The following is a 13,088-nucleotide window of genomic DNA, read 5'->3' on the forward strand; positions in this document are numbered from 1 at the left end:
GGTATTTAGAATATACAACCCTAAATGACTACAATGTCTTTTATAAAACAAGCTTATGCCTTCTTATGCCTTCTCCAAGTCATTCCATTCCAATCCATCCAAATCATTATGTATCAACACCACATATATCTATGATGACAACACTGAGATGAATAATGTCAGTGTATTGTTACATGAAAGAAGCAATTACAACAAATGTATTACAAAACATATCAAACCTATGTGTGTCATATTTAGGGATAAAAGCATAGGAACTATGAACATCTTAACTTCAAAGATACTTGTTTATGCGCTTCATTATCTGTGGGCAGTTTGGTCTTGATATCTGTTGACCGTTATGTTGCTGTGTGTGATCCCTTATTGTACCACTCTAAAATAACAATAACAAGAATTATGTGTTGTATATCCATTACCTGGTGTTGTTGTATCATATACGATGCTGCTATTGCAAAAATAATTGTAAATGTACAGGTACCCAGTAGGTGTTTGAAAGAATGTTTTACTATAGAAGGGTCAGTCTTGGGCGATATAATTGACTTTGTAATTACAATGTTTGTCCCGTGCTCTATTATTATAACACTTTATTTGAAAATATTTGTGGTGGCCAGATCACAGGCCAGAAAGGTATTTTCAAAAGAGGCTGCCAGTGTGTCTGGTGTTAAAACTGTACAGGCAAATAAGTCAGAGAGAAAAGCAGCAAAAACTCTAGCTATTGTTGTTTTCACCTATCTAAGTTGCTGGATTCCATTTTATTTTTATGTACTTTTTTTTTTCATTGACAATTTATCATTATTTATCATCAGCTGTCTGCCACTTGCTAATTCCTTAATTAATCCAATAATTTATGCTTTATTTTATCTATGGTTCAAAGTAACAGCTAAACTTATTTTAACTTTGAAGTTAAGATGTTCATAGTTCCTATGTTTTTATTCCTAAAAATGACACACATAGGTGTGATATGTTTTGTAATACATTTGTTGTAATTGTTTGTTCATGTAACCATTAACTGACATTATTCATCTCAGTGTTGTCGTCATAGATACATGTGGTGGTGATACAGAATGATTTGGATGGATTGGAATGGAATGACTTGGAGAAGGCATAAGAAGGCATAAACTTGTTTTATAAAAGACATTGTAGTCATTTAGGGTTTTAAAGTCCAAATACCAAAGTTCAGTAATAAACCATTTGTAAGGCATTTATAGTTTGCTCACCATGTATTAATCATTACTCCCACATTTGTTAAATGTTAGTAAGCTAGGAATTTTCACATTCATAAATAACTACTATATGCATGAATTATTAAACACAACAGCGCAGGAGACCGCAGCAAACACACTACAAAAGTTATTTATAAATGTGTGAATAACAAGCCTACTATAAATAAATGTGTGTTTAATGATAAATTATGAAGAAAATATTTACTATTTAAAGCTTCAATATGTAACTTTTTGGGTGACCCGTCCAAATTCACATAGAAATATGAGTTATAGAGCTGTCATTCTCATTGAAAGCAGGTCTAAGAAGCGGTAGATCTGTTCTATGTAAGCTATTACTATGTTTCCCATTATTAAGTTTAGTTTTGTACTCCTTGGCTGCGTTGCTGACGGCTGTCTAGATGGCTGAGTTAACTTCTCTAGAGCCTGTACCATGTACAAATCATTTTTGGATTTGACATCAAAAGTTTAATATGAGGCGACATTATAGAATGCCACCATTTATTTGAGGTTATTTTCATACATAAATTAGAACACCTTATGTATCTAGTCCCCCCATTTGAAGAAGCCATAAGAATTTGGACAACCCTTTAAACATAATGTTCAGTTAAATTATGTATTTAGATATTGGTTCCCTTACCCTGTAAGCAGTCTATGAACTGCTCTAATGAGTGACTACAAGCCACACTTTGGTTTTGGTAGTCACTGCCAATAAACACAAATGTTAGCATTTTCAGACAAAACATGTTACTTCCACTACTTTCAGCATACTACTACAACAGTGTGACTGTTTTGGAATAAAATGTTCATATATTTCCTTTAACATCCTCTGTGTTGTGTGCTTATTGTTTAACCATTGATATGTTCTAGGTCATTTTGAGACCTTAAGGAGCATCAGGTACTGCTGGAATGTCTACCAATGGCATGTCCATCTTTTTGTGAGAAATTACACTGGTCGCTCAACGTTTATTAAGGATGAATAGTCCTCGCTTTAGGGACTGCAACACAACATTACCAATGATTGGTAAATGGTTTACAAGGACATTTATTAAACAGCTTAAGAATTATCTTATTACTTACTATAAAAGTAATTTATGAATATGTGAACAACTAGCTTAGTAACACAAATGTGGGAGTAATTATAAATAAATGAATAAACTATTTCTTAATCCATTAAATATTCTTTATTACAAGGTGTTATTATAAAGTGGTGCCCAATTTCTATATTCATTCAGACTCAACAGCATCTGAGAGCTGCTCTGGCATGACCCTTGACCTGGCAGCAATCTGACACTATGAATCATTAATGCATATATTAGTTATTTATGAATGTGAAAATACCTAGCTGACTAACATTTAACAAATCTGTCAGTAATGATTAATATATGGTGAGCAAACTGTAAATGCCTTACAAATGGTTTATTACTGAACATTAAAGTTTTATACATAATTGCATATTCTTACATTTTACCATGAACTACTACAATACACCATTGAGTTAGACCTGGAAGTTATCTGATATCATGCATTATTGTACATTTCAACTTCACTGCACTTGTTGAAGACGTTGTGTCCCAATTGAGCCACTAGAGGGTAATGTTAAACAACATACAGAATGATCCATGACGTACTCAAAATGTACAATTTAGAATACTTACTTTCTATCATTAAATAACATGGAACAACCACAGACTTTGGTATTTGGAATATACAATCCAAATTGACTACAATGTATTTTATAAAAGAAGCTCTTGCCTTCTTATGCCTTCTCCAAGTCATTCCATTCCAATCCATCCAAATCATTCTGCATCAACACCACATGTACAGTGGGGAAAAAAAGTATTTAGTCAGCCACCAATTGTGCAAGTTCTCCCACTTAAAAAGATGAGAGAGGCCTGTCATTTTCATCATAGGTACACGTCAACTATGACAGACAAATTGAGGAAAAAAAATCCAGAAAATCACATTGTAGGATTTTTAATGAATTTATTTGCAAATTATGGTGGAAAATAAGTATTTGGTCACCTACAAACAAGCAAGATTTCTGGCTCTCACAGACCTGTAACTTCTTCTTTAAGAGGCTCCTCTGTCCTCCACTCGTTACCTGTATTAATGGCACCTGTTTGAACTTGTTATCAGTATAAAAGACACCTGTCCACAACCTCAAACAGTCAAAATCCAAACTCCACTATGGCCAAGACCAAAGAGCTATCAAAGGACACCAGAAACAAAATTGTAGACCTGCACCAGGCTGGGAAGACTGAATATGCAATAGGTTAGCAGCTTGGTTTGAAGAAATCAACTGTGGGAGCAATTATTAGGAAATGGAAGACATACAAGACCACTGATAATCTCCCTCGATCTGGGGCTCCACGCAAGATCTCACCCCGTGGGGTCAAAATGATCACAAGAACGGTGAGCAAAAATCCCAGAACCACACGGGGGGACCTAGTGAATGACCTGCAGAGAGTTGGGACCAAAGTAACAAAGTCTACCATCAGTAACACACTACGCCGCCAGGGACTCAAATCCTGCAGTGCAAGACGTGTCCCCCTGCTTAAGCCAGTACATGTCCAGGCCCGTCTGAAGTTTGCTAGAGTGCATTTGGATGATCCAGAAGAGGATTGGGAGAATGTCATATGGTCAGATGAAACCAAAATATAACTTTTTGGTAAAAACTCATCTCGTCGTGTTTGGAGGACAAAGAATGCTGAGTTGCATCCAAAGAACACCATACCTACTGTGAAGCATGGGGGTGGAAACATCATGCTTTGGGGCTGTTTTTCTGCAAAGGGACCAGGACGACTGATCCGTGTAAAGGAAAGAATGAATGGGGCCATGTATCGTGAGATTTTGAGTGAAAACCTCCTTCCATCAGCAAGGGCATTGAAGATGAAACGTGGCTGGGTCTTTTAGCATGACAATGATCCCAAACACACCTCCCGGGCAACGAAGGAGTGGCTTCGTAAGAAGCATTTCAAGGTCCTGGAGTGGCCTAGCCAGTCTCCAGATCTCAACCCCATAGAAAATCTTTGGAGGGAGTTGAAAGTCCGTGTTGCCCAGCGACAGCCCCAAAACATCACTGCTCTAGAGGAGATCTGCATGGAGGAATGGACCAAAATACCAGCAACAGTGTGTGAAAACCTTGTGAAGACTTACAGAAAACGTTTGACCTGTGTCATTGCCAACAAGGGGTATATAACAAAGTATTGAGAAACTTTTGTTATTGACCAAATAGTTATTTTCCACCATCATTTGCAAATAAATTCATAAAAAATCCTACAATGTGATTTTCTGGAATTTCATTTCTCATTTTGTCTGTCATAGTTGACATGTACCTATGATGAAAATTACAGGCCTCTCTCATCTTTTTAAGTGGGAGAACTTGCACAATTGGTGGCTGACTAAATACCTTTTTTCCCCACTGTATCTATGATGACAACACTGAGATGAGTAATGTCAGTATATTGCAATTACAACAAAATAGTATAACATAACTATGTTAAACTATGGAATAAAAACATAGGAACTATACATGCCTTAACTTCAGAGTTAAAATATGTTTAGTTGTTACTTTGAACCATGGATAAAAGAAAGCATAAATTATTGGATTAATTAAGAAATTAACAAGTGGCAAAAAGCTGATGAAAAGTGATGACTAAATTTGCTAAAAAAAAGAACAAAAAAAAAGAAATCCAACAACTTAGATAGGTGAAAACAACAATAGCTAGAGTTTTTGCTGCTTTTCTCTCAGACTTATTTGCCTGTACAGTTTTATTTGCCTGTACAAACATATCAATAGCATGCAGTGGCGGCTCCTGAAAAAATTCTCAGGGGGGGCAATTTTTCTGATGATTTAGGTGACCTACACACATTTTCAAAAAGATATGTCCAGCAACAACATGAAGACAGGGGCAGCATATAAGTCAATGCCAGAAGCATTTATTGACTGATCTCAAAAGTGTTGGCTTACAAAAGCAAAATAAGTTATCACAGTAAAAATAATCAAGGGTGTTCTTTCACATTCCTCAACACTGCATAAACAATATGCATTTCCATAAACAAATGAAATATCAGCTGAAAATACAGCATCTTGGTATTTGTTCAGATTGCAGGATCAACAAGAGCTTTTACCACATTTTTTGCCTCATGGTTGAATTGGAAATATGTGCACCTGAGCATAATTCACAACAAGCAAGCAGGAGCTTTTGATAGAGGCTACTGAAAACATTGATGCAAGTTATTGGTAATAAGAAATTTTTATAGACTTACATATTCTGCCCTCTTGTATATATTTGTGAAAATGAACAGTGATAGACATTTTGCCTGAAAACAGAATTTGAAAATAATTTCTAGAAAAGGTAAACACAGCTATCTGTATGGCTTTGTAAAAATGAACAACCATATTCTGGCAAATTGTATAGGTAGCTTAGTGGTTAAGAGCGTTGTGCCAGCAACCGAAAGGTCGCTGGTTCTAATCCCCGAGCTGACTAGGTGAAAAATCTGTCGATGTGCCCTTGAGCAAGGCACTTTACCCTTATTGCTCCTGTAAGTCGCTCTGGATAAGAGCGTCTGCTAAATGACTAAAATGTAATGTAATTTGTAAATATGAACAACCATATTCTGGCCAATTGTATAGATTTGTAAAAATGAACAGATTTTTTATTTATTTTTTTACTTTTGTTTAAATGAAAAATAACTATTTTAAACAACATCAACTGTGAACTGATTTGGGCGTGTGTGTGTTAAAGAGACAGACAGGGAGGGACAAAGAGAGAGAGAGGCTACATTACTTGTACTGAAACTGTTCTCTTCTCTCTTTCAATGCAGCAAAGCGGTCAATGACTTTCTCATTGAAATCAGGCATGCTGAGGACTAGTTCCCTCTCCATGGAAAGCATGGCCAGTGCATTCAGACGTTCCTGGCCCATTGAATTTCGCAGGAATGTCTTAACTCGTGTCAAAGTTGAGAAACTTCTCTCAGCTTCAGCTGTTGTCATTAGAGTAGTTATGAGGATGTTCAACAGAGTCACAGTCTCAGAGAACGTCTCCTGGAGGTTGTAGCTCATGAGAACCTGGTACAGTGCCAGTGCACCACAGTTTGACTTTCTCGTCGTCGGCAAAAATACCGTTCAGTCTCTCCAAAAGCACACTGGCGATTGAGACTGAGGTTGATTACTAGATGGGAAGGAACTCAAAAAAGCGCTCCTGCACTTTGTGGTTGCTATCTATGTACCTCAGCACAAGCACCAGCTGTGTCTGTGTAGAAACGTCTGTGGTCTCGTCAGCTTGGATAGCTACGAAGTTCGCCGACTTCACCTCCTCCACAATATGTTCCCTCATGACCGCTAGCATACACTCCAGTAGCTTGTTTTGAATGGTCTTTGATGTGAACTTCTTTCAAAGAGACAATCGAGTTGCACTGAACGTTAGCCATCTTGATAGTAGTACGTGAATTGATTGACGCTGCTACCCGCTCTTTTCTTAGTTACGTTCATGGTTATGTTACGTATGAGCGCGTAAGTGCAAGCCCTCAGAAACCCATAGAGATTGTATTGAAAGCTCTGATATTTGAAAAAAAATTTTTTTACATGAGAGTCTATGAGAGACTTCTGGGGCGATTTTCAACCTGACTGAAATCGCCCCAAAAGGGGGGGGGGGGGGGGCATTTGAAGCACGACTTTAGCCTGATTGGACATTTAGTGGCAGATCAGACGTCTAGATTAGAACACTGATAACTACTGTTGCCGTGATATAATTGATTAGAAAAAAATCCCTTCCTTTACACCGCCCCTGATAGCATGTAAAGTAGCTGGTTTGCTATAAAATCGCCGAAACAAACTGCACTATCAATTTAGGAGTCTACAATTTCACCATGTTCAACCTGCAGATCGATGTGCCTCAGAGACTGTAGTCTAACACTTGCAACGGCAGTGTTAGATCGTGGTCCTCTGTAGCTCAGCTGGTAGAGCACGGCGCATGTAACGCCAAGGTAGTGGGTTCGATCCCCGGGACCACCCATACACAAACATGTATGCACGCATGACTGTAAGTCGCTTTGGATAAAAGCGTCTGCTAAATGGCTTATTATTTATTATATACTTGTGAGGAGATGGGAAACGTTGTCCATATAATGTCAATGGGCTGCGCGGTGCATTCGGGGTGATTCTGGGACAAGGAGCGCCCTCCTTCATGGAGTGAATGGGAGTCTAATGGGCGCTATGTTAAAAACCCAACATTAGCAAGTATTTCGTTAACAGGAAGTACAACATTACAAATCTTTAATGACCTTGCTATCTATAATATCGTGTAGCTTTGGAATCGGGACATTACATACTTTTGAGGTTGAATAGGCACATTTCTCGACATACAGAGAAGGGGTTAAGTGACGATTAGCTCAGCAACCGCATGACGCAGCAAGACAATGTGAACGCGATTGGTTGACAGTCGGCTGGGTGGGGCGTTATACGTTCCTTCATTCATTGGATTCCTATCTCCTTTCTATAACATCTCTGGCAACAGCACCATGCAATGCACCCTGGACTAAAGAGGCAGACTGATAGGAAAAATGTGCTAGACCCTCCGTTAAATTACACATTTCTCGAGGTAGGAATATCACTAAAATATGATCAATGGCTCATTCGAGAGAAGAGTATTTAGTCAGCCACCAATTGTGCAAGTTCTCCCACTTAAAAATATGAGAGAGGCCTGTAATTTTCATCATAGGTACACGTCAACTATGACAGACAAGTTGAGGAAAAGAAATCCAGAAAATCACATTGTAGGATTTTTAATGAATTTATTTGCAAATTATGGTGGAAAATAAGTATTTGGTCACCTACAAAAAAGCAAGATTTCTGGCTCTCACAGACCTGTAACTTCTTCTTTAAGAGCCTCCTCTGTCCTCCACTCGTTACCTGTATTAATGGCACCTGTTTGAACTTGTTATCAGTATAAAAGACACCTGTCCACAACCTCAAACAGTCACACTCCAAACTCCACTATGGCCAAGACCAAAGAGCTGTCAAAGGACACCAGAAACAAAATTGTAGACCTGCACCAGGCTGGGAAGACTGAATCTGCAATAGGTAAGCAGCTTGGTTTGAAGAAATCAACTGTGGGAGCAATTATTAGGAAATAGAAGACATACAAGACCACTGATAATCTCCCTCGATCTGGGGCTCCACGCAAGATCTCACCCCGTGGGGTCAAAATGATCACAAGAACGGTGAGCAAAAATCCCAGAACCACACGGGGGGACCTAGTGAATGACCTGCAGAGAGCTGGGACCAAAGTAACAAAGCCTACCATCAGTAACACACTACGCCGCCAGGGACTCAAATCCTGCAGTGCCAGACGTGTCCCCCTGCTTAAGCCAGTACATGTCCAGGCCCATCTGAAGTTTGCTAGAGTGCATTTGGATGATCCAGAAGAGGATTGGGAGAATGTCATATGGTCAGATGAAACCAAAATAGTAAAAACTCAACTCGTCGTGTTTGGAGGACAAAGAATGCTGAGTTGCATCCAAAGAACACCATACCTACTGTGAAGCATGGGGGTGGAAACATCATGCTTTGGGGCTGTTTTTCTGCAAAGGGACCAGGACGACTGATCCGTGTAAAGGAAAGAATGAATGGGGCCATGAATCGTGAGATTTTGAGTGAAAACCTCCTTCCATCAGCAAGGGCATTGAAGATGAAACGTGGCTGGGTCTTTCAGCATGACAATGATCCCAAACACACCGCCCGGGCAACGAAGGAGTGGCTTCGTAAGAAGCATTTCAAGGTCCTGGAGTGGCCTAGCCAGTCTCCAGATCTCAACCCCATAGAAAATCTTTGGAGGGAGTTGAAAGTCTGTGTTGCCCAGCGACAGCCCCAAAACATCACTGCTCTAGAGGAGATCTGCATGGAGGAATGGGCCAAAATACCAGCAACAGTGTGTGAAAACCTTGTGAAGACTTATAGAAAACATTTGACCTGTGTCATTGCCAACAAAGGGTATATAACAAAGTATTGAGAAACTTTTGTTATTGACCAAATACTTATTTTCCACCATAATTTGCAAATAAATTCATAAAAAATCCTACAATGTGATTTTCTGGATTTATTTTTTCTCATTTTGTCTGTCATAGTTGACGTGTACCTATGATGAAAATTACAGGCCTCTCTCATCTTTTTAAGTGGGAGAACTTGCACAATTGGTGGCTGACTAAATACTTTTTTTCCCCACTGTATGTATGATAGACATTGTCGCGATCTTAAAGTAGTATTCCTATTAACTTCCAGTGTAGTGAGATCGACTTTACCACAGTGCTACGTCATACGGGACAGATTTCTGCCTGTGTCACGTTCGTTCATAGACGGGTCAGACCAAGGCGCAGAGTGATATGCATACATGTTTATTTAAAATTAATAAACACTTGACAAAACATTAAACGAAACGTGAAGTCCAAGGTAGACACAAACAACATACCTTACATGGAACAAGATCCCACAACTCAATCGTGCCAATAGGCTGCCTAATTATGGTCCCCAATCAGAGACAAGAGACAACGAGCGACAGCTGCCTCTGATTGGGAACCACACCGGCCAACATAGAAATACCCATACTAGATATAAAACATAGAACTACACAACATAGAAAATACACACTAGACTGTACAACATGGAAAATACACACCCTGACTCAACAAACAAGCGTCCTCTGAGTCAGGGCGTGACAGTAATTTTCATATGAAGAGAAATAATTGATAAAACGTATCGGTGCTCATTGGCCATTGGACATAAACATTACACAACAAGTTGGAAATCGCAAATTCAACTATGAGTGGTTTGGAAGGAATCAAAGGCTAACTGCAAGCATTGCAAAGCAATCACTAGCCTGTTATTCAGTGGATTGGGAGTGTGGTCCCATGTCTTGGTTTAACAGTCTCTTTTCCAAGCTTAAAATGATACATTCAGCATTGGTCATGTTGTCAATACAGAATGATTTCTGCCACGCTCAAAACAACTGTTAACTCAGAACTGGGAAATCTGACTTCAGTGAGTTCAAGACAACTGGGATCACTGACGTCATCATGATTCGACTTTGTTTTTTTCCCCCCGAGTTGTATTGTATGATGTCTTCATGCCTTCATGTTTATCTGCCATTTGGGTCCACATTCTGTACGTGATGTGTTTGTATATGTGTGTTAATATACGTATGTGTGTTTTGTCCCTCCAGACTCCCCCAGGATCTGTGATCAGAACCAGGTCCCAGAAAATGTGAGTGTGGTGGTGAACAACCCTGTGTCTCTAACCTGTGAGGCCTCTGGCATCCCTCTTCCTGCTATCACCTGGCTGAACGATGGAAACACAGCAGCACAGGAGACCGCAGCAGACACTTCAACCTCAACGTACTGGGTATGAACACTACCACTACTCTCACTACATTAATGTCAGAGTGCTGCCAGGTCAGGGGTCATTCCAGAGCAGCTCTCTCAGATGCTGTTGAGTCTGAATGAATATAGAGATCGGGTAAAACTTTATAATTACACCTTGTAATAAAGCATTTATAATGGATTAGTAAAAAGTTTATTCATCATTTATATATAATTACTCCAACATTTGTACATTTTAATAAGCTAGTTATTCACACATTTATAAACAACTTTTAAAGTATTTAATAATGATTCATAAGATAATTAATAAGTTGTTTAAAGCTGCAATATGTAACTTTCTGGGCAACCTGACCAAATTCACATAGAAATGTGAGTTATAGCTCTGTCATTCTTATTGGAAGCAAGTCTAAGAAGCATTAGATTTGTTCTATGTGCATATTTCTATGCTTCCCGTTCTTAAGTTTAGTTTTTGAGTCTTTTACTTTTGGTTTGGTAAACCAGCTTCAAACAGCCGAAAATACAATATTTTCTGATATGGAAAATGTGTTTCACAGTGGTTTAGATGGTACAATGATTCTCTACACTTATCTTACTTGTTTCGTCACATAAATTGAAGTTATGGGAACTATCAGAATATTTGCAACCGGGAAATGGCAGAGTGCATCTTTAATAGTATATCTTTAATATAGGTACTTATAAACCAATTACAAATCATTAGTAAAATATTTTTGCAGTCCCAAATCTAAAGTGAGGGTTATTCATACTTTCTTACTACTTTATAAATGTTTTGAGTGACCAGTGTAATTTCTCACAAAAAGACAGACATTCCATTGGTAGACATTCCATTAGTACCTGATGCTCCTTAAAGGTAGACTCAGCAATTTGACGTAGATGCAGAAAGTAAACAGCATAGTGGGTCAATATCTGCAACAACTAAGAGCGTTGAAGCATGAGGCTCAACTTCTCCGCTCCACATGGAATTGTTTTAAGATAGTCATACCAAGGATAATTTATCTTTGATTTAGAATTTTAGGACCCCTTTAGGTATCAAAAACATTTATAAAAACATTGAATTTGGTCTTACTGCTATTAGCCCATAGAAACGCATTGAATAACAGATTAATACGTGGTAAAACACATAGTAAAAAAATTAATCTGAAGTAAGTTTGTTTTGAAGGCTTTCCTATATCTGAGAGATATAAGTACAATTGTATTTCTTTTACACATATCTCACCCCTTTTTTTGGGGGCACTAAACTACTTCCATATGTACTTCTTAAATGTTTTAAGCTGGTAATGGGCTACCTTCAGGTGTGGCTTGTGAGGCTTGTGGGCGTCCTAGAGCAAAACATACTCACCTTTCCACAGAGGGGTCATATTAGTGTGTAGCCCAAACTGTTCGGACATTACAGACAGAAGTTGGCAGATCGGCGGTACCGACTTCAGATGAGTCCTGTGATGCTTGTGGGGGTCGTAGAGCAAAATCACTGACATGTTTGTGTTCATGAGACCGTTCGGATGCTACAGACCGATTTTTGGCAGATGCCGATATTGGCGGATGTGCTGGATTGGGATGCAGCCCATGCAAGTAAAACAGATATCTCTCGCTTAAACAGCCAGATTTTTATGGGTATTTTTTAAATTATGCTAATCAGATTTTCTTACAGTAATGTAAATATTTTGCTAATTTTCTCAACCTAAAACAGGGAGATGTAGCCTACACACCATCTGACGAACCAACCAGTTTTTCTCCTGTGGATTTCTATTCCTTCATTACTACTGAAATGTGATTCAGGTTGACATATATAACCTATAGACTATTTTCACACTTTGCTTCGCTGTGCCGCACTTTTTACTCTGCCTTAAAAGGTATTCTCTGGAGTCTAAGACGTTCGGGGTGACAGTGGGTAAGTGGGGGCAGGGAGGGTTATAATCAGACAATTTTTTAAAGAGTCGTTTTCGCCCTCTGCCGGTCTGTAGCTTTGTTGTCCCCAATGTCTGCTGCTTGACCTTGTTCTTATGAACCGCCGTCTTGTGGGGTCACATTAGTTTGTAGCCCAAATGGTTCGAACGCTATAGACGTTTCCGTGAGAAGACCAGTTTTCGGGATGTCTCATGGTCTGACAAACTCGCTTTAGCTCTGCAACCTTTCACCGTAGATGCGGAAGTGCGACACTGGCGGAAGTGGTGGATTGAACAGATATCTCTAGCTTAAACTGATGGTTTGATGGGGATTTTTTTGTTATGTAACTTAAATTGTCTTCTTAAAGCGTCATTCGACTCTAGGGGGGTTTTAAAGATAGTAACTCTTGAAACCTAATGGGATAGTAAAGCAAAATGATCTATTCAGTTAATTGTTTCCTTATTTCGTAAGCAGTCTATGGACTGCTCCAACGAGTGACAGCAATCCACACTTTAGGTTTTGGTAGAAAAGTACTGCCAAGAAACGTTAATATTAGCATTTTCGGACTAAAAACATTACTTTACTCAGTAT

This window comes from Coregonus lavaretus (genome assembly GCF_964263955.1).
Source record: "Coregonus lavaretus genome assembly, contig: HAP1_SCAFFOLD_2216, whole genome shotgun sequence".
Classification (NCBI taxonomy): domain Eukaryota; kingdom Metazoa; phylum Chordata; class Actinopteri; order Salmoniformes; family Salmonidae; genus Coregonus; species Coregonus lavaretus.